Source organism: Canis lupus, chromosome 3 (genome assembly GCF_003254725.2).
Source record: "Canis lupus dingo isolate Sandy chromosome 3, ASM325472v2, whole genome shotgun sequence".
NCBI classification, from domain to species: domain Eukaryota; kingdom Metazoa; phylum Chordata; class Mammalia; order Carnivora; family Canidae; genus Canis; species Canis lupus.
This window is the reverse complement of record NC_064245.1, coordinates 89,529,130-89,553,057: the sequence shown is the minus strand read 5'-3', so window position 1 is coordinate 89,553,057 and position 23,928 is coordinate 89,529,130. Positions and strand designations below refer to the sequence as shown.

The 23,928-nt window shown below is 37.5% G+C and overlaps 1 pseudogene; it reads left to right on the top strand.

The window, feature by feature from the left end:
* Window positions 1-23,616, top strand: part of LOC112653509 (60S ribosomal protein L7a-like) — a 28,609-nt pseudogene extending 4,993 nt beyond the window's left edge.
* The last annotated feature ends 312 nt before the right edge of the window (window positions 23,617-23,928 follow it).

The window sequence follows — 23,928 nt, the reverse complement described above, 5'->3', positions numbered from 1 at the left end:
TCAACACTCACTTCTCTGGATTAATGCTCAGATTTTGGCTTTTGTTTTCTCATTTTGTATCTCTCCTGCCTCCTCAGACTTTCCATTTACTTTCTTGACAGATTACTCATACATCTTTCAATGTGTTGTCTTTAAACATTGTATTGTTCTGTGTCTTGTAGTTGGAGGAGATTTGAGACTTCTTCATTTGTTATATTGTCAGGATGACAATTTGATGCTTCATGTCAAAAAATAATTTTTTTTCTGGGAGAATTCAAACCAGTGAATATCTCAGTGTGATAATAGTGTTTTAACTATGCAATTAATCAAAAATATTTCAAAGTAAAGTTAGATATTTATGCAAATGAAAAAAAAGGTTTTTGTCTTGTTTTCTCTTTGATACTGTGACTACACACATCCAGATACAAAAAGGCAAGATGGATTTTCATCAGATATGTTGAAATAGCCATGCTGATTGAAAGTAGGACCATGTGGAAAGGGAAAACAGTGATGTTTAAGGAACCCATGAAAAGTAACAAGGACTCCAATTGCAAAAAAAGTGATAAATGAATGCAGTATTTTTCTTGTTTGGGTGGCTAGTAGTGACAGTGATTTATTTGTTTAATGACAAGTAGAATAACAGTTCACTAAATGTTTTCATAATCAAGCAATCCTCAACAAAGGAGTCAATACAATTTAATGGATGCTATGTAAGTCTTCTCTAAGCTAAAATTAAACATAATGCACCAAATTTGTAAATACAATTTTATAGAAGTATCATTTATATCTAACTTTATTTATAGTGCTATTTTTTAAAGAGAATCTTCACGTGAAGAATAAAACTGTCCATTTTTTTCTAAGTTAAATCCTTAAAACACCTAACTTTCAACAGAGATAGGGACATATTTTGGAAAGCATATTTTCAGTTGGAAACTTTGAGAAAGGTTATACAACAATGTCTTCAACGTTTTGCGGGGGGGGGGGGGGTTGGTGCTCAAAAATTCACTCCTCCTAATACATAGGATTGGCCTGGCCCATGTAAAATTATCTACTCCACATGTCTGCACAGAGTCTGAAATTCTGGCCTTAAACAAAGAATTAGGAAATTTTATTTTCTGAAAAGATTACCAAATTTCTAGCTTCCACCTTTAAAGAAAGTGACCCAATGTGTTTTGAGGACCCAATGTATGCAAAGCACGGTGATAGTTTTGAGGAGGTGAATCTACTTATTGACCTCTCCTGTACACAATGTGATAAACATCCTACAAACTACTTGCATGATTAGGATTGTGAAGCACTACCAAAATTCAGATATACAGTTCCAGGCAGCCTGGGGGGAGGAATGTTCTCAACAAATTTCATAGCAATTGATTATGCAGTAAAGCATGAGTTATTTTCTAGGGAGATCTTTGTAAAATTATGCAATCCAGGGCAGCCCCGGTGGCGCAGCGGTTTAGCGCCGCCTGCAGCCCGGGGCGTGGTCCTGGAGACCCTGGATCGAGTCCCGCGTCAGGCTCTCTGCATGGAGCCTGCTTCTCCCTCTGCCTGTGTCTCTGCCTCTCACTCTCTCTCTGCATCTCTATGAATAAATAAATAAAATCTTAAAAAAAATATGCAATCCAGCCCCATTTATGAAAGTGAATCACCATTTATACATTGATTCAACGGCTGCATCCCGATGGGAGAAGAATCCAGCCTTTATTAAGTCAAAGCCCACTGAAATTACGTAACAGAAAGTTGTCAAAATGATCCAAACATGCACAAAGAAAAATTCCAGTGCTTCAAACTTGGCACAAGAAACTACACAAGTAGAAGAAAATGTTTGATTCCAAAATATGCCAATTTCTCTTACTGATCAAATATTCAAATGCCAACTTAGTTGACATGAAGAATGAAGTGAAAGTCTGCAATGCAATAAGGTAATTTCTCTGAAGGGCTCTTACTCTAAAAGTTCAGACAGTCTAATTTCGACATTCAGAATAAATTTATGATGCCAGCTCTTTTTTCACATTGAAAGATAGATATTCCATCTTTGACATTCTGTTTTTTTCCTACAATACTTGGTATCATTGCTCATATTCAGCAAACCAGAATTGATCATGAAATTAGAAAAAAATAGAGAGACATTTACTTTTCAACATTGTAACCATTTAAAATCCTTTTCTGATTTGATTGCTCAAATACGAGCTATTGAGCTGCTACCAGGAAATTATGAAAGTCCTTAAAGTCGTTATGTAAGAACATATACCTTCAGTATTGCAGATTCAGGATCCTTCTCCAGGAAGTAGTCAGTTATACAAACCCTCCAGTCACTGTTCCATGAATATTTACATTTTTCTCAGTCAGTAGTAATTCAGATGGATTTGATGTTCATTTCTTTCTATGCTGCTATATATCAGTCTTTCTTTTTGACAGGTAGTTCTTATAATGTAAGTTTTCCTTCTGTTTCACTACTCATATCATGCTTTTCATCAGCATCATGCCTAGCTTGACCTTCAAGCCTCCCATAAGCTTGTTGCAGAGAGTTGGAGCTATTTTGTTGACTTGTACTTCATGATTAATGTATTTATTCCTCAATTTAATAAGTATTTGCTAAGTGGCTACCATATTCAAGGTACTCTTCTAGGTACTGAGAATATAGAATAAAATGAAAAATCAGAAGCCAACTTTCATGAAGCTTACATTCTAGTGGGAAGAAATATACTAAAATAAGTGAGATTTATAGGATGTCAAAAGAGAAGTGCTCTAGAGAAAAATAAACCCAAGAATGAGAGAGTGTGTAGTAGGTAGGTAAAAAATGTTTGCTATATGGAAAACAGAGACTGCATCAGAAATACGGGTGGTATTTGAGCAAAGACTAAAAAAGAAGAGAAGGAATAAGGCATTCAAGTCTCTGGGGGAAGAAGGGTCTTTACTCATGAATCAAATACATGACTCAGAAGCAGGAATATGCCTGGTATGTTCAAGTGACAGCAGAAATATTTAGCCCGAGTAATTTGAATGAAGGATTTTCAACTTACTGAAAGAGGGAAGACTAAAGAAAAGTAGGGTTTGGAGTGGAGTGGGCATCAGAATTTCAGTTATGGGAGTATCTATGTCGAGCTATCCATTAGACATCCAAAATGGAGATATCAAATATCAAGTTGCATATGTCCATCTAGAGTTAAAGAAGATGTCTGGTTTGCAGATATAGATTTGGGAGACCTCAGTGTGTGTGTGTGTGTGTGTGTGTGTGTGTGAGAGAGAGAGAGAGAGAGAGAGAGAGAGAGAGAGAGAAAGCCATGTCATGAGATTGGATAAGTAAATATAGTAAGGCAGGAAAATGGTCCAAGGGCAAAACCCTGGACACTCTAACGTGTAAACGCGATTTCTAACTGGATTATAAGTACCCTGGGAATATACATAAGACTTTCTGAGGAGTATTCAAGCTGATATAGTTTTGAGAAGGTCAGTGTCCATGTCCTCAACTTGATATAAGTAACCGTGACTAGAATTGCTTGACTTGACACCCTTCAGTTGACCATGCTATGTGTTCTCATTTTCCATCTCTCTTTTCAAAATACTTTGCTCCTATGCACTTTACAAACAAATGATATCTTTGTCACACGTTGCAAAATCTTCTTTTGTTTCGTTGACGCGTGTGTTAATACCTTTGAACTTCAAACAAGGGGAAATTTGAAAGTACTAGTGTCTAATTGGACTCTAATGTCCAAGAACAAGTTTTTATGCATATCAGGTCGTTTCCAATTCTTCTATTGCTGCAAAGTTGAACGAGACTTCTAATATAGTTATCACTTGAAATATCATTAAAACTAATTTGTGATGATTGATCATTTAATTTGGGAACACACAGTTTGAAAGGTGATCAAAGAGCCAAGTGACGTTTTTATAAGGAAACATCTCTATCTCCATCTTTGTGAAAGAGGTTCCTCAGCGAGTACACATATAACAATGAAGAAGCATAAGGATCGTAAGGAAGCTGAGTGGTAATACATAATATTCACTGATGGATACAAGAACTCATTAAAAATGAAGCTCTGTACAAATCATAAAGAAATTTGAGTGGTGGTATTTTAGATGGAAGAAAAGGTTGTGATTGGGAAAGGGGAGGCTCATATGTTCCTGCAAATGTTCTATTTGTCTCCTGGATGGTGGTTTCATGAGTCTGCATTGTGATAGATTATGAGGCTGTACATGTCTGTTTTGCGAAATTTTCTTCAGGTGTATTTCACATTAAAATGGCTTAAAATCATGCTAGAATAAAATTCCATAATAGGAATGCAATGGAAATAATGGTCTAAGAAAAAAAAGAATGGTTTATAATTTCCTAGTACTAAAGAAAATTATGTTCATGTACTTTAAAAATATATTTTTGAAGTATAATTAACATGCAGTGTAATATTAGTTTCTGGTGTACAGATATAATGATTTGACAATTCTTAACATTTCTCAGGGCTCATTAAGATAAATGTGCTCTTGATTTCCTTTATTTATTATTCTCTACCCCCAACCACCTACCCTCTCTCTGGCAACCACCAGTCTGTTTTATGTATTTAAGAATCTTTTTTTAATCTCTTTTTTTCTTTGTTTGTCCATTTGTTTTAATTCTTAAATTCCATATATGAGTGAAATCACAGAGTATTTATCTTTCTCTGACTGCCTTATTTCATTTAGCATTATACCCCCTAGGTCCATCCATGTTGTTGCAAATGACGAGATTTTCTTTACTTTTATGGCTGAGTAATTAAATATATATGCAATTAAATATCACGGAAATATTAAGTTGCATATGTCCACTTGGAGTTGAGGGAGATGTCTGGGCTGGAGATCGATATCACATCTTCTTTATCTATTCAGCTGTTATTGATGGACGCTTGGGTTGCTCCATAACTTGGCTATAGTAAATAACACTACAATAAACATGGGGTACACTATATCTTTCTAATCAGTGTGTTGTCTTTGGGTAAATACCCAGTGGTGGAATTACTGGATCATATGGTAGTTCTATTTTTAATTTTTTGAGAAAACTCCAAACTATTTCCCACAGTGATTGCACCCACTGCATTCCCAGCAACAGGGTACGAGAGTTCACTTCTCTCCATATCTTTGCCCACGCTTGTTATTTATCTTTTCGATTTTAGCCATTCTGGCATGTGTAAAATGATATCTCTTTGTGATTTTAATTTCATTTCCTTGATGAATAGTGATGTTAAGCATCTTTTCACATGTTTGTTGGCCATCTATATGTCTTCTTTGGAAAAATCTCTAAGTTCTTTGTTCATTTTTAATTGGATTATTTACTTTTTTAGTGTTGAGCTGCATACATTCTTTATATATTTTGGTTATAAATCCTTTACTGGATATATAACTTGAAAATATCTTCTCCCATTAAGTACATTTTCTTTTTGTTTTGTTGATGGTTACTTTTGCTGTGCAGAAGCATTTTATTTTGGTGTATTCCCAATAGCTTATTTTTTCTTTTGTTTCCCTTGGCAGAGGAACCATATCCAAAAAAAAGTTTCTATAGCTGATGTCAAAGAAATTACTGCCTATGTTTTCTTCTAGGAATTTTATGGTTTCAGTTCTCACATTTAGGTCTTTAATCTACATTGAATTTATGTTTGTGTGTGGTGTAAGAATGTGGTCCAGCTTCCTTCTTTTGCATGTAACCACATGATCCAGGTTTCCCAAAACCATTTGTTGAAGAGACCATCTTTTTCCCATTGTATATTCTTGTCTTCTTTGTCAAAGATTAATCAACCACAAAAGTGTGGGTTTATCGCTGGACTCTCTATTCTGTTCTTTTGATCTATGTGTTTTATTTTTGTGTCAGTACCATACTGCTTTGGTTATTACAGCTTTGCTGTACATCTTGGGATACCTGGGAAAAATAAAAAAGTATCCAAATTGGTAAATAACAAGTAAAATTTTCATTGTTTGAGGATGACATGATAGGATACATAGAAAACCCTAAAGACTCCATCAAAAAAACTACTGGAAAAATGAATTCAGTAAAGTCACAAGATACAAAGTTAATATACAGAAATTTGTTGCATTTCTATATACTAATAATGATGTAGCAGAAAGAGAAAATAAAGAAAAATTTTTTAAAAGTTAGAACCTAAAAAAATAACAGAATTTTAAAAAAAAGAAAGGAAAAAAGAAGCAATTCCATTTACAATTGCACTAAAAATAATAAAATACCTAGGAATAAACTTAATGAAGGAGGTAAAAGATTTATGCTCTTTTTTATACTCTGAAAACTAAAAAAAGAGTGAAAAGAAATCAAAGAAGATACAAACAAATGGAAAGATATCCCATACTGATGGATTGGAAGAATGAATATTGTTAAAATGTTCACACTACCCAAAGCAATCTGCATATTTAATGTAATCCCCATCAAAATATGAATATTGCCACAGAACTAGAGAAAAAATCCTAATTTTTAAAAGACTTTATTTGTTTATTCATGGGAGACACACACACACACACACACACAGAGAGAGAGAGAGAGAGAGAGAGAGGCAGAGACACAGGCAGAGGGAGAATCAGGCTCCATGCAGGGAGCCCAATGCGGGACTCGATCGTGGGGCCTCCAGGATCATGCCCTGGGCCGAAGGCAGGCACTAGACCACTGAGCCACCCAGGGATCCCCCTAAAATTTGCATGAAACCACAAAAGACCCTGGATATTCAAAGCAATTTTAAAAAAGAAGAATAAAGCTGGAGGTATCAAAAGCTCAGATTTCAAGATAAACTACACGTTACTGTACTTTGAAAGAAATAGAGATATGTCTCAGACTGCTATAGTGTTAAGATTTCAGTCGATATAAGTGTGATGTCATAGTTTCATGTGAAATGACCATGTTTAAGATATGTTGGCACTTCCATCTTTTTTGCAACTATTTAATCTTAAAATGAAAATATTTTGATGTCAGGCAAAGAGGTACAGGAAGAAAGAGTTTGAAGACCACAGACTTAGAAATCAGGAATATGAGGAAGTATAAGCAAAGGATCCTGAGGTTGGGCTGCCAATGAAACAGAAGGAAATTGGAAGCAATGCATACAAGGTATTTCCATGAAAAGAGCATGATCAGCTCTGGTCAACACAATACTGCTGAGAGTTTAGCTCACAGGAGGACTGAGAATTCATCACTAGACTTAGCACCCGGTGGTCGTACGTGACCTTGACAATAGCTTCTCCCACAGGGTAGCAGGGAGAAAAATCTAGCTGAAGTATGTTCAAGAGAAAATAACAGAGGAATTAAAGACAAGTGAAGAACAATCTTTTAAGGAGCTTTGCTTTAAGAGGGAACAGCTGGAAGAGGAAGAGAGGTCAAACAGGTTTTTTTTTAGTTTGTTTTTATTTGTTTAGATAAGAGAAATTACAACATGTTTATATGGCGGTGGCAATAATCCAGTTAAAAGGGAAAACACTGGAAATGCTGCAAAGAGAGGGAGGTCACCAGGCTAAATTCCCGAGTGGGTTAGAAGATTTGGTGAATGGAGTATACATGGAAGGATTGGCCTTACTTAGGAGTAGCTCTTCCAGGGTGAAAACAAGGGGTGCCTGGGTGGCTCAGGCAGTTAAGCATCTGACTCTTGATTTCGATTCAGGTCATAGTCTCAGAGTCATGAGAACAAGGTTGAGCACTGGAGTGTGGAGCCTGGTTGGGATTTGGGATTCCTTCTCTAAAAAAGAAGAAAGAAAAGAAGAGAGAGAGAGAGAGAGAGAGAGAGAGGAAGGAAGGAAGGAAGGAAGGAAGGAAGGAAGGAAGGAAGGAAGGAAGGAAGGAAGGAAGGGAGGGAGGAAGGAAGAAAAAAGCAAAGGCAGATTATACGGCTAGAACAGAATGTTGTAGATGTGACTTGAGGGTTATATGGCAGTTCTCTCGGACTGCTGTTCTTTTGTTCACTGTAATTGGAACAAGATCGTCATCGTAGAGTCAGAAGTGGGGAGAAACATTGGTGGAGGGGTTGAGGGGAGAGGGAAGCTGTGAAATAATCATCCGGAAGAGGAAGAGTCTAGAATAAGGACACAGTAGAGTCACTTAAGGTCAGTGGTCGTGGTTCTAAAGTGATGCCCAGTAAACAGTTGTCTGTCTCCCCAGCCACGTTCCCCTTTCTCTCTACCTGTAGATAGATACAGATGAAGAGCAGGCAAAGAACTGGATTTAATCGAAGTTGGACCTCACTAAGCAAGCAAGTAGGTCATATGAGAAAGTTGTGGGTGAATGAGCAAAATGAGGGACCCGAACTCACTGTAGGGAATGAGGGAGAGAAGGAAAAATGAAAAGCTCTTAGGACCACTGTGAAATGCATTGTACATTCCAGGGGATCAAAGAATTGCTGAGACCTCCTTGCCCTTCCTCCTTTCTTATCTCCCTCCCCTGTTTTTGCCTTCTGTGGTTCCCACCTCTAAATGGCCTTGAACAAACTACTCAATCTCCTTGTGCCTCAGTTTCCTCATCCTTAAAATAGAATTCACGTCATTACATTGCTGTAAAGATAAACTATTCTTTTTTTTTTTTTTTACTGTAAAACAGATGCAAAACAATTGGAAGAGTGCTTGGCCCCCAGTAATTGGCCTATCAATGTTAGCTATCAATGCTATTTAATCCCTCGTAATGCTTTTCCTTCTTTACATGTTTGTTAAACCTCTACCTTGATGGAGGTACTGTGCGAGGTTATAAAGATGGATAGCACAGGTTGCCTTCCCCGAAGGGGCTCACACTGTTGTCAGTACAACTGAAGTGAGTGAACAGAGTGCCCAGGGATCCTACAGAAGTAAGCACTTAAGGCTCGAGTTGATTTCTTATGGATGAGAAGGAATTAGCTAAGTGGAGTGTTTGAGGAGAACAGGAAGGGAATTCCAGGAGGACACAAGGGTGGGATCTAAAGTAATGATTCCTAAAATAACAATATTAGAAGGCATGGGAATCCTCATGGTGAGTGGAGCCTGTTCCCAGAAGGGCAAATAATTTCTGAGATCGCAGTATGTGAATGGCTGACATGTCGGAGCCACCCTGATTAGTACACAACTAAGGGCTACGTATTAGTAACCTACTGGGTTATTAAACATCAATTTATTTTATATATTGGAAATAGCTCATTGCAAAGAGTTTTCTGGGATACTCTAATATGGTATTATACTAACAAATCTGGCTTCTAAAAAATGCTTGTCAAAGTTTCTGAGCTTCCACTGCATGTATACACAGGAGAGTCAGAATGTCTCTCTTTTTTTTTAAGATTTATTTATTGATTTGAGAGCATGAGAGAGAAAGCACAAGCAGGGGGAGGAGCAGAGGGAGAGGGAGAGACTCTCAGCAGACTCCTCGCTGAGCAGGAAGCCCGACCCAGGGCTGGATCCCACAACGCTGAGATCATGACCTGAGCTGAAATCAAAGGTTGGATGCTCAACCGACAGAGATGCCCATGTGCCCCAGACAATCGGAGTGTTTCTGGATGATTCAGAAAAGATGCTTTGTTAGCTGTGCATCAGTGTTAGCTGATCAGTGGTGGTTTCCTCCACTGCTACTCTTGCAAAAATGTATATTGGTTTGGCTTTCTCAGTTTTAGTCCTGTTGCAAATGTTCGATTCTACAGGATGTGGCAACACATGTTTGCATATTTGGGAATCATACTTTTCCATTAACTAAACCTTAAGAACTACATGCACTGATATTTAAATGTAATTCATTCATGTTTCTATCACTAATGAAGATATATAGTTAATCTATGCATACATCCCTTATAAGTGACATTTTCCTGATGATATGTTAGCTCACACTGAATAGTACTCAAAAACTTGCAACTTATTTCAAGATAAATCGTGATGAAAACACTGGGTAATTTTTAAATGTATAGTGTATTTTGAGTCTCAGAGAAAGAGATATGACAGTGCAGGAAGTCAGAGGGAGATTTGAAGATGATACATCACTGGCTTTGAAGGTGGAGGAAGAAACTATGCACCGAAGAATGCGCACGTGGCCTCTGGAAGTTGGGAAAGCCATGAAAACCTTCTCCTAGAGCCTCCAGAAGGAATGTGGTCCTGCCTGCAAGTTGACTTCTGACCTCTAGAGCTGTAAGATAAGTTGTGCACTTTTTGAGCAACTCCTGTTATAGCAGCAGAAAATTAATTCATCCAACCTAGAGTATTACAATCATTAACAACCTGAGAAGGGCACTTGGGTGGCTCAGTCAGTTGGGCGTCCCAGCTTCTGACTCTTGGTTTCCACTCATCTTGTGACCTCAGGGTCGTGAGACTGAGCCCTGCCTAGGAAAGTGTGCTGGGCAGGGAACCTGCTTAAGACTCTCCCTCTTGCTTTCCCTCTGCCCTTCCTCATGTGCGTGCACATGCTCATGCTCTCTCTAAAAAAATAAGTATATAAATACAAAAATTTAAAAAGTGAGAACAGTCATGGGAAGCATTTTTGAAAGTTTCTAGCAATGAGCATTTCTTTGGATCTACTGGACACAAAGGACCGTTTGAAGCCCTCTGAACCCATCTCTGAGGCTCGGCAATGACCAGCCTTCTCTGGGAGAGAATATCAGATCAAATTATGGAACTTGATTCTCCCAGTACTTAGACACGTAAGTCCAGAAATATGGAATCATGAGTTAATAAATATTTATGGAGCCATCTCTGGTTACTCAGAACCAGTACTCCCATTTCCACCTTCGATACACATGGACTTAAATAGCAGGATGGAGAGCCCATATTCACATTCATTCCTGAGTATGTTTGTTCAACTATGTGAACTCTAAATCCAAACACAAATAATTATTAATTGAATTGCATTATCCATGCCTTTTAGTCGCTCCTAAAGGTGAATAACACAGAGTTACTGCATCTACTTTATAGTTTATAAGCATGAAGTGCAAGTGGAGTACTGTTAAGTAGGTTATTTCAGTAGAAGGCCATAAAAATACTACTCTGTCAATGGTCATAAGAGATAGCCTTGGCAATTCTGGTGCCCTAGTGTGAGGTATAGGTGCAGATTTTTTTCTAGAGCAATCCTGTGCTCTCCAGCAGTGTTCTAATCTATGCAGATCTATAGATAACTATAATAAATCATCCAACTCCATTCCTTAAGTAAGGAATTACTGCTTTGGCTTGAAATTTTAATAGTTTAGAGGTTGAGAAATATCTAAATATTGCAAATAGCTTAACCATCATTCCACTAAGAGTGCAGGAATGGAAATAGCATCTGATTACCTGCTCTGAATGCTTCTATAAACACATTTTAAAAACATTTTTTAAAGTCTCTTCAAGCTGCTTTTTCCAAGTTGAATATTTTAGAGCTATACTAGAGTAACATGTTTTACTTAAGAAGATGGATCTAAATGTGCTTTTTAGTGAACAAGTCCTTAAGAGTGGCATTACTCATATCCGTATTACTTTTTCTCAACCCACTAACAAGACTTCTTGAGAGATGTGTTATATGCAGTTATTGCTCAATAAAAAGTACCAGAAAACTGACCTGCTAGATTTCAGCTGCTGTCTTGGTCACACGGCAAGTATGATTTGGACACAGGCCTGTCTCATAGCAGGAGCTGGAGCTGAATTTGGCAGCAAGACTTCTGGCTTTAGCCTGTCCTCCATCCCTCTGTGATGTTGGTTTTGCAAAAGGAAGTAATGTCAGGTATTTGCAAGTAACACAAACAGTAACATATTACCAAAATTACATATTTTGTTAAGTCATCCCCAAACATGTGACTCAAGACAACAATTACTTTTCCATGTTCACACATCTGTAGATCAGCTGCGTATTGGCTGACCTAGGCTGGCCTTGGCTTGGGCTTGCTTCCTTTAGCCAACACAAGCCACACAGCCAAGTTCAGTATCAATAGAATGAGGAAATACATTGTGCCCACAGTGGGAGGAAAAGGAAAGAGAGTATTTGCAAAACGATAATCTAAAATATTAAAGACTCTGATTAACTTAAACCAAGAATCACTTTATTGCAAAGATACAACAGGACTCTAAGGATCGAAGGAAAAGCTGAAAAATCAAGCCTGAAAAGGAAACAGAATGGATCCATGGGTCTATGTAGGAGGAATCCAAAGGGAGTGTCTGTAGAAACTGGTCCCTAGAGGGATGAGTATCAACCAGCTCCAGTATGTATTGCTCTAATCAAGTTTGAAAGTCCAAGGAGAGCACCTCCGCTTGGTCAAATCACACGTGTGCTCTTGGGTTGGCTGATCAGGAACTAATGCACAACACCGGCGCATTTTCATTTTGTCTTTCCTGTAGGCAGTACAAGATGACGTGCCAGCTTGATTTTAAGGAGGGTGCCCCTGGAGTTTGTAGGACTGGCTGTCAGGTTTGTTAGAAGTTACATAGGTAATTAGATGTCAACTATTTATAACCAGTGGGAGACAGAAAACTTCTGGCCTACCATTCTAGGCATGCTGAAATTAGTTCTGAATTGTTGTGAGACCATGGGATTGAAAAATGACGATTTATGCAAGGCAATAAGAAAGTGTCCCCAGAGTTGGCGATGATGGTCATCTTTTCTCCATTCCTGCATGCTGCACAGGGGAGAAAAATACTCACATGGACATCTGGGTATGTTTAGGAGGGGAATTGCTACTAGTAGGCAATAAACTACTGATATGAATTGCACATAGAAAATAGCACTGTAAGTTTGGAATTTACTGGACTCTTCACTTGTCATTGAGATACTTATGCAATAAGTGTACTACAAAAAATACATCAATACACAATTCTAGATAGAGGAGCATAAATGATAACATTGAGTAAACCACACATGGTTGAGTTCCTCATAGCTGAACAATGCTTCTCAATACTAAAATATTCATATTGCCCTAAAATATATTTGTATATGTTATGTCTGTATGTCTGTGGACTGTACTTATGGACATCCATAGCATCTAAAAAATGACACTAATTCTTATGTTGGCAACTGTGGATGGACACTGAATGCTAAATTGCTTTTAATTTCACTTTAAAGAATCTTGACTTAAGTTTTTTTATTTAAAAAAAATTTCAGGTGGGAGAGGGGCAGAGAGAGAGAGAATCCTAAGCAGGCTCCATGCTCAGCACTGAGCCTAACGTGGGGCTTGATCTCAAGACCCTGAGATCATGATCTGAGCTGAGATCAAGAATTGGACACTTAGGTAACTGAGCCACCCAGGCCCCCCTAAATTGTTTATTTTAAAATATACCACCTATGTAACAAAAGAGTATGTCTTTAAATTTAATATATAATTTTGAATGATTTAGAAAAATGACTTCTTGAAAACATACTTGTAACTTTCAGTGTTTTTCATTTTCTTTCACTTATGCTTTTGGATGAGGTGTTAACATTTTGTGAATTTTGAATAATAAGCTATGTTTTATTTTTAATTCCTTAGAATGCACAAGTCGAGATTGTGATAGGATGAGATAACATAAAAGCACAGATCAGAAAAAGAAAAAGAAAATGGAAAATCTTCAAAGGAGTTATCTGCCTAAAAAAAAAAGAACTGGAAAGAATGCAAGTGAAATGACTCTTCTTGAGCATGCTTTGCATAAAATTGTGATGAGGCATTTCAGTCTTTACTTGAGTAAGATTTACTGATCAAAACATTAAAGATGAGCAAGAAGCTTTTTCCAATCAAATCAACAATTTAAACAGGTCAGATGAAATCCCAACCACATCATGTTCTTTAATTAAAGAAAATGTGAATTATCACCCCAAAGCAATGAGAATGAAAAAGAGAATTGTTCACATCAAATTCACAACTTAGAAGAAACAGATACCACTCTGGTCACCGTATTAAAGGATGGTGAAAAGTGCATTTATCAACCAAGCAAATTGAAGGAAAAGACAAAAATCCCTGGAGTGTTACTGTTTCTTGGATTGTGATGCCAGAAAATGGCCGTCACCTCCTTCTGACAGCATGAGAGGGTTTTAGCAAAACACAATCTGACTCAAATTAATTATTATGATTTTTTACTTGGATGTATATATCAGAAAATTTAGTATTTACTTTTACAATAAAATTATTTTAAATGGAGAAAAATTGTAGATATTGGTACTTGTATTCTCAATCTGTGGCAAAGAATATTGAGACTGCATTTTCATGTTGCCTAACTAAGCTTTAAGTTCAGCCTTGATCACTGAAGGTATCCATGACTAGAAATACGTTTTTGGTTCAAAGAAACACAAAATGCCACTTTCTGATAAAAAAAAATTAAAATAATTCACAAATGCAATTACTAGCACTCAAAAAGTTCGAGTAAACACCAGTCAATAAGTAACAGGCAACAAAGATAAGTAAATGCCAATATGTTAACGGCCATCCAGAATAGAATAATATCATATGCTCAATATCAGTAGAGCATAATAATGATTTTGGTGGCACCAAGGGAATAATATTAACACAAAAGAAAGCAAAAAGTTCAGTTTATTAGAAATTATTTCTAAAAAAAAAAGAAATTTCTAACTTTGTTTAAGCAATAGCTGATCACGTAAAGCAGATTTTATAAACTAAGTGTCTGGGATGGGGAAGTCAAAATGAGAGTACTAGTTTAATGTGTAATAAGGTAAAACAAACAATTATAAATAATTATGCGAGGGAAATACTATCTAACTTTGTACCAGGGATAAAAATTATATTAAACAACAAGCATTCATTATAGTTATTGCTGGGCTCCCAGAAGAAAACAATGGGGTGGATCTCGTTTGTTTTACACCTGTTGTAAAACGCACACATTCTGGCCTAAGCACTACAAAAAAAATTTCAATTTTCAGCATTGATATAAAAGATTTGCTGTGCCTATGATCCTGGTGCTAACATAATTGGTAATTAAAAGTGTATACAAGTTAGAATCGGAGCCAAAATCCCAGGCCCATGTACAGCATATACAGTTAGATTTCGTTGCTAGGAGACAGGGCTGCCGATTACCAATAGCATGACTCTAATGTTCTTTAGAAAAATCCAGAGACCACATATGGGGTTTTGTTTTTGTTTTTATTTTAATTCACCCAGAGATGGAACAAATAACTTGATAGACAAATTGAAAACTTTGACCTTATAAATACACTTGTACACATGATGATAATGCCAACGAAATACTGTTAAAGCATTTAGATCTCATTAGGCGAGATGTGAAATGTTTAGAAGATAAGAGGAAATTAACAGGAGACTAGCCCTCAAATCAAGAGCAAGACATGATCTTAGGTGAAAATTTAAATTAATACTGAAATGTGCTATAAGTTATTTGTCATGAACTGTTGCTTGTTGATAATAAGGTTAGCAGAAGCTTACCAGAAAAGCCCAGAGAAATCTAAATTTGGCTGTTTCACTTTTTAAAAGTCAAACAAAAGTACATATTGCAATTTTTTAAGATGTGTTTTTAAATTTCACCAAAAGCTACACATGAAATATGAAGCAAAAATGACATTGCGACAAAATATAAGATTTTACAACAAGGAAGAAAAAAATATTTTTAGGCCTATAAAGCAGTAAGAATATTACAAGAAATCACACATCTCTATAGGGACTGTTTTCTGGCCATTTCTTTTCACTGACTTATTGAGATAATTTCACATGTCATAAAATTCACCCATTCAAAGTGATCGGTTCAATGGTTTTTAGTATATTCAGAGTTGTGCAACCATCACCATAGTCTAATTTTTGTCATATTTTTGAATAACAGCTTTATTAAGATATAATTCACATACTATAAAGTTCACCTTTTTCAAGTATACAATTCAGTAGTTTTTAGTATATTCAGAGTTGTGCAATCATACTCACTATTTAATTTCAGAGCATCTCCTCACTCCAAAAAGAAGCCCCTCCTCTTCCTCCCTCCACCCTTCTAAGTCACTACTTTCCGCCTCTGTGGATGTCTCTTTTCTGAACACTCCATATAAATAGGAATATGCCCCTTTTATGTCTGCCTTCTCGCTGTGTCCCAGTTGCATGTTGTAGGATAGATCAGAACTTCCTTTGATAAACTAAACATATTTAGTCGTATGGATATACCACATGTTAATCACACGTTCATCAGTCGATAGACATTTTGGTTGTCCCAATTTTGGCCATTATGAAAAATGTCATTTTGAACATTTGTGTACAAGTTTTAGTGTGGACACATATTTTCAGTGGTCTTGGATTTATACCTAGGGGTGGATTCCTGGATCATACGATAACTCTGTTATAGCTTTTGGGGGAACTGCCAAACAATTTTTTTTTAAATAGTGGCATCGAGGGCACCTGAGGGTGCTCAGTGGCTGAGCACCTGCCTTCAGCTCAGGGCGTGACCCCGGGGTCCCGGGATCAAGTCCTGCATCGGGCTCCCTGCGTGGAGCCTGCTTCTCCCTCTGCCTGTGTCTCTGCCTCTCTCTCTGTGTGTGTCTCTCATGAACAAATAAACAAATAAAATCTTTAAAAAATAATAAAATAAAATAGGGTCATCATTTTACATTCCCATAAGCAATGCATAACAGTTCCAATTTCTCCATATCCTTGCTAAACCTTGTCATGGGTTGTCTTTTTTAGTTTAGCCATCTTAGTGTCTATGAAGTAGATTGGCATTGTGGTTTGGGTTTGCATTTCCCTGATGACTAAAGATGTTGAGCATCTTTTCAAATGTTTATTGGCAAGTAGTACATCTTCTACGGAGAAGAGAAGTGTTTATCCAAATCCTGTGCCCCTCTGTAATCAGATTATCTTTACTTTTTATTGTTGACTTGTATTTCTTGCCATTTTAAGATTAAAATAAAGTCTTTTATATTTTATGGGATAAATTTGACATAAAAATTGTGTGAAGTTTAAGGCACACCTGTGTTACTTTGATATATTTATATATTGCAATATGATTACCACTGTAATATTTACCACATTATGTCATTTTAATTCACTACTGTTGTCTCTAGTCATTAAACTGTGCACTGTAGGCTGATCCCTGGGTGGCTCAGCAGTTGAGCGTCTGCCTTCTGCTCAGGCCGTGACCCCGGGGTCCTGGGATCGAGTCCCACATCGGGCTCCCTGCATGGAGCCTGCTTCTCCCTCTGCCTGTGTCTCTGCTCCCCTCTCTCTCTGTGTCTCTCATGAATAAATCAATAAAAATCTTTTTAAAAATAAAATAATAAAATAAACTGTGCACTGTATGTTTTTTATGTGTGTATGTGTGCAAACAATGTATTTCTAAGGCTTATTTATTACTTGTTACAACTTTGTACCCTTAAACAACAATTAAAATATAATCTTGATAGAATAAAATAGAAATTTGGAAAAATTGAACAAACACTGCTCTTTTGGGTTTGCTTTATAATATCTGACTTTTAAAATTTGAAAGAACTTAAATGATACAGTTGGATATAAATACAAAAAATGCTGAAATTGCAATAGAAATAACAATTCAATATATAAAATTAAGATATTTTAAATATTTTCTGTCGTCTAATCATTTGTCTAAGGGACCTCTTTACATTGTTTGAGCATAACATGTAAAATCCATAGCTCATTTCTGAATTTAGATATTGCTTTACAAAATTTGATGATGATTTCAGTTACTAATGCTTCTACAGAGCACAGGTTTCAAAGTTGAAATTTATACAGGAAAAGAAAATATCTAAACAGTATATGGTAATCTAATTTGACACAACTGTCAGTGATACACAAATGATGTGGAAATTTTTGACTGTAACAATATTAGTTAAGGGAAAAATGATTTTCTCTCAAAATATGTAATACTTCATAAATTATCTATTTTTTTTAAATTATCTATTTTTCATTACTAATGTAAACATATCCAGCCCATCAGCAAAGCTCTCAACTACAATCCATAATAATTAATACAGTTGTCCTTGCTGTTTTTCTTATTTCAGTCAATGAAAACCACAGTTTTATACATGTTTTTTCAATTTTGCTGCATTAATGTCAAGGTCAGGATAGGAGGCTATGGTATATTTATTTAACAGTTAGCTTTATTTATAATTTTAAAATATCTATACATCTCCATTTCTTCTCTCGTCCCCTAGACTAATCTGGTCATGTTTATTATTGATGGGTTAATTTAACACTTTGTTAAGTGTGAGTGGATTATTATGGTTTTGTATAATTAAAATGAATCAGTGGAGAAAGGCTAACTGCGAGTCTTCCCCTCCTAATCCTGGAAGGCCCTAGTTTGCTACTCATAATTATATTGAGAGTGGGAGGTGTGGCTGTGAGGAAGTTAAAAAAAAAAAAAAACAGAGCCAATCTAAACACCTGTGCAGAAAAGAAACATAGGCAGCTATCACCACACGTCACCGACTGTACCAAATAGATTAAAAAGCACTGGAACATTATTAAGAAAATTGCACAAAGAAAATATGATCCCACATTATAAATGTCTGAGACTCTAAGAAACTCGAAACGACCCTCAGTTCCTCTTTTACTAAGCATGCAGCTGAGTGAGGAAGGCATTCAGCCCATGAAGAAGACTTATTCTTGTCCAATGCCCACTCCACATGTTGCAAACAGTGTAGAGTCAAAGACCCTCGAGAAAAGTAACCCATTTGAAACTCCTCTGCTAGGAAACAAAATCAGTTTCTTATTTATTTATTTATTTATTTATTTATTTATTTATTTATGCAAAATCAGTGTCTAACGAAGGAGCATTCCTATTCCATTGTCCTTTCCCAAGGTGGAAGGTCCTCCCCATCTCTGCCAGGTAGGTCTTCAGGATTATTGTGGGTCACATTAGTTTCTCCAATGCACCAGCCATTTGACCCCTCCCCAAATGGAGAGTTTAGTGCAGCCACTGTGCCCCGGTTCTCCTACTGTGTACTTGGAGAGCATGCACAGGTGACTTACCTTTTGAGTTCAATGGTTTCCAGAGCAAGAGAGTTCACCCTGGAGTTTAATGTGGAGTCTACTACGATGAACCCAGAAAGCCTATGCTTTGAGCTTGACACAGAGGCAAAATGGGACCCTTGGACTCACTTGTTTAGGAAGGAGTTGAACATATTTTGCACAAGGGAAGTAGAGTGAGTTGAATACTTGCTGACCTGAAAGTGCTAATCTGTAATGCAATTCACAGAGCATTTCTGGGTTTTAACCTCATACCACAGAGAAGATTATAGATTCTCTCCTACCTGTTGCCTAGTGGATCACGTGACCAGACCTGGCCAGTGGCTTATGGTGAAAGTGGGACTGACGTCTGGGATGGAGCTCTGTGTTGCTATGTGACACTCCGTGATGACCAGCAATGTTTGGGACAGTAGCTGCTCCGTTAGCCTGAAACCAGAGAGAGTAACCAAGGAGGAAGCAAAACCACAGCTGACCCCCAACAGATAGGTCGATAGGAGAGAAAAAACTTCTGTTGTTACGAGCCATAGAGAGAGGGGAGTTATTACATTATAATGTAGACGTTCCCAGTGGCTGCAGTGACATTTCTTAGTACAAATAAGGCATTCCTCAAATTAAATGTTTGAACATTTAATGCTTAACTGGTGAACATTATGAATTATTATTATTAACTGGAAGCATTATGAATCACAAATACTGCCTCAAATTTATCATTTTTTTAAGTTGTATTTATTGGAGAGAGAGAGAGCACATGAGCAGGGGCAGGAGGAGAGGGAGAGGGAGAAGCAGACTCCCCGCTGGGCAGGGAGCCCGATGCAGGGCTGGATCCAGGGACCCCGGGATCATGACCTGAGCCGAATGCAGACACTTAACTGACTGAGCCACCCTCAAATTTACTTTTAAAATTTGTTGGTCTGATCGAAGTCTAGACTCAGAAAAGGGTGATACTTTTCCCAGCGAAAAGCAGGTTAACTTTAAAACTCGAGTTCTTTTCAACCATTTACAGTATTTACAGTTACTGCTGGTAGCACAATGATTTTAGAATAATGGAAGCTAATGTGACTTTTTACTCCCAATTTCTCCCCGGGATACTTGGCAGTTTCTCTCAATCTTCTGGTTGCTTTCTCAAAAACAGCTGGGACTTAATTCTGAGAAAGCAGAGAAACAACATTGTCCTACAGCTTTTAATTGCCAATTAAGCAGGTTTCAATTTATGAATCCATCTCATCTGTGATTAAAATGGAGTTTTTTTTTTTAAAAAAAAAGATCTTTAAAGACTTTGAGTACTTCTTCACATTCCTTTCCTGAGTAGATAGAGTTAATAAGTTTTAATCTATATCCATAAATAAAAATGAATGTCTTTGTCTAACACTTGAAGGAAAGTAAAATATGTGTACTGTAGACCCTCATACCTGCAAATGTTAATAATATTACATTATGTTTATGGCAATATCAAGCAGATAATTACATGAAAAATCATTGTTGTGAATTAATTAAAAGGCACTGACTGGGCAAAATGCATAAATAGCAAAATACCATCTACTTATATGATATAGATCATATATATGCCCATCAGATAGGTTTGTCAGGTACAAGCGCACACACGAAATTCTGAAATGGAAATTGTCTCAGAGAAAAAGCAATCATATATATGTCTGTGTTCACAAAAATGTTTTAAGAAGTATTTTTATAAAGCACCCTTGACTCATATTTAGATTTCATTGCCAATCTTAAGTAAATTATCTCACAGTCTCTATTTTCCTGGGTGGGTGCGAGAGTAGTGTTTATTCATTTAATTGGTTCTGGAGTAAAGATTTCTCATTTGGTTCCTGCTGTACTCCCAAAGTTAAAACATGTATTATATTAAGAGAAAATAATGTCTGAGTAAATTATTATTGAACATGGCTCTTTCTGTTATTAATGACATATTGATTTGTAGATCCCCCCACCTCATGACCTATTTCTTATGTCTCCATGGACTCCAAATTAGAGGAAGAAATAGGATTTTTTTTTCCTCTCTATATTCAGTATTAAGAGTAGCAAATCCTGATACTAAGATGGTCAGGAAATTGAGGGGTGGGGTGGGGGGATACCCTGTTTGCTAAATTAGGAAATCCTAGGACTGGTCTCCATATTCCCCAAGTCTCCTGTATGGGACACCACCCTCTTGGATGGTGGTTCTCAATCTTGGCTGCACATTAGATCATGTGGGAGCTTTCAAAAATTCTGATGCCCAAGTGCACCCTGAATTAATTAAGTATAAATACTTTGGGGAGTGTGTCAACTTGACTGGGACATGAGGTGCCCAGATATTTGGTCAACCATTATTCTAGATTTTCCCGTGAGGATGTTTTTAGATGAATTTAACATTTAAATTGAAAGACTAAGTAAAGCAGATTGTCCTCCCTAATGCAGGAGGGCCTCATCCAATTAGTTGAAGACCTGAATCCAACAAAAAGACTGACTTTCCCCTGAATAAGTGAGAATTCCTTCTTTCATGACTGCTTTGAGCTGGAACATTGTGTTTGTTTGTTTGTTTGTTTTCCTGCCTTCAGGCTTGAACGGAAACATCTGTTCTTCCTGGGTCTTGAGTCTGCTGGCTTTCAGATTGGAACTCACACCATCAGCTCTCCTGGATCTCTAGCTTGCTGCCTGCAGATCGTGGGACTTGTCAGCCTCCGTAATTATGTGAGTCAATTCCTCATAATAAATCTCTCTTTCTCTCTTCATATATATATGGCCATGTGAATTTATATGGCCAAAGAAATGTGAGACGTCATGGATGTCGCACGTCTGTCATGTTCAAGAGCCAGGGGAGAATCTCCATGCACTCTTTTCCCTGTAGTGTAATGATCACAAATGTTTTAGGGGTTTTAGGGACAGGATGTTCAGGGGGTCTGGTTCCTGAAGTGAAGGTGATGAGAAGATGACATGCAGCAGAGCACAACTGACCCAGAGTGGACATGAAGCATGAGTGAGAGGAATAAATAATATTATGAGTTTTCTGTAAGAGTTTTATGAAACCGTGTTAAGATACACACACATACACACATGCTTTACCAGTTCTGGGGCTATTCTGCCTCAGGGTTTGTTGTTATGTGAGGTAATATATTTTCTTATGGGATAAAAGATTTGGTCATGGTTTTATGTTGTTTTTATCTATAATCATTCAAATTGTGCAGCAGAAATACTCTTCTCAATCCTTCAAATCCTACTCATTGTCCTGTCTTCCCTGGTGTCATAGGACAGCATTGTGCTTCTCATTTCTGTCACACAGCTATACATGTTTTTCTCATCACATGCACCTGAGTGATTCCTAATGTCTTACTTTGCTATTGCCTCTCTGCTGGCCTATAGGCTTCCCGAGGGGAAGATTTATATCTTTCTATCTTTGCTTCTCTGGCATCTATACCCATACCAAGTACCTAACAGGGCTCAACATACATTTTTTCTGAACTAAATCACATAATCCCTCCATGTTGAAGTGGTAATATACCTTCTTCAAGTGCCGCATGCTCTAGTTAACAGTTGTATAAGCAGCTGTGCTTTTACTAAGTTTCTTCCTTTACACTCCTATAATTTTTATTTTTCATTATAAAAATCTTCCCTCATTTCAAAAAAAAAAAAATTAGAAAAGAGTGTCAAGGGGCACCCGGGTGGCTCAGTTGGTTGAGCCAACGACTCTTGATTTTGGCTCAGGGCTCAGGCCATTAGATTGAGCTCCGCATTGGGCTCTACGATGGGTGTGGAGTCTGCTTAAGATCATCTCTCTCCCTCTGTCCCTCTCCTCCCAAAATAGGAAAGGTGTCAAAATGTATAAAGTAAAACTGGATAGGAAAGAAAGGAGTAGATAAAATAGCCCCCAAGTTCTGAAATGCAATGCAATAAGAGCAGATAGGTATGTACAAACGTCAGGAAAATAACATGAAGACCGTCACACATTTAGCATACGTAAATGTATACACAGTACCTAACGGTATGCCCCAAATTCAACTTTGTGCTAAAAAAACCAACAAACATCTCTCTCCTCCAGCCATCCAAGACGCCCAAAGGAAAGAAGGCTAAGGGGAAGAAAGTGGCCCCCGCCCTGTTGTTGTGAAGAAGCAGGAGGCCAAAAGGCAGTCAATCCCCTGTTTGAGAAATGGCTCAAGTATTTTGGCATCTGACAAGACATCCAGCCCAAAAGAGACCTCACCCACTTTGTCAGATGGCCTTGCTACATCTGGCTGCAGCAGTAAGAGATTTTTCTCAATAAACATCTAAAAATGCCTCCCACAATTAACCAGTTCACCCAGGCCTTGGACCGCCAAGCAGCTACCCGACTGCTTAAGCTGGCCCCCCAGTCCAGACCAGAGACAAAGCAAGAGAAGCAGCAGAGATTGTTGGCTGGCTTGAGAAGAAAGCTGCTGGCAAAGAGAATGTCCTGACTAAAAGGCCACCTGTCCTTGGGGTTGGGGTTAATACGGTCACCACCTTGGTGGAAAACAAGAAGGCTCAGCTGGTAGTGATGGCGTGTGACGTGGATCCCACTGAGCTGGTTGTCTTCGTGCCTGCCCTGTGTCATATGATCGGGGTTCCCTATCCGTACTGTCAGAGGGAAGCCAGGCTGGGGCGTCTGGTCCACAGGAAGACCAGCACCACTGTCACCTCCACACAGACTAATTCAGAAGACAAAGGAGCTCTGACTCAGCTGATGGAAGCCATCAGGATCAATTACAGTGACCGATTTGATGAGATCTGCCATCACCAGGGAGGCAACATTCTGGGTTCAAAGCCGGTGGCTCCCATTGCCACGGTGGAAAAGGCAAAGGCTAGTGAACTGGCCTGAGTGGACACTTGAATTTTCTGTATGTGAAAGTAATAAAAAGTCCCTTTTCAAAAAGAGAGAGAGAGAAAGAGAAGAAAGTAACCAGATGGAGAAACAATAACACTTACAAGAATCATTATAACCATAATATAAAATTTATCTGTAATGATGGATAATATTCATTGAGCACTTTGTATGTGCCTTGCCACATTCTAAGCAATTAACTTACATCAATTCACTTAAACATCAGGATAATCTCTTGAAATAAGTACTAGGATGATCCCAGTATTAGAGAGTAATAAAAAATAACTTTTTAAAAATGATTTTATTTAT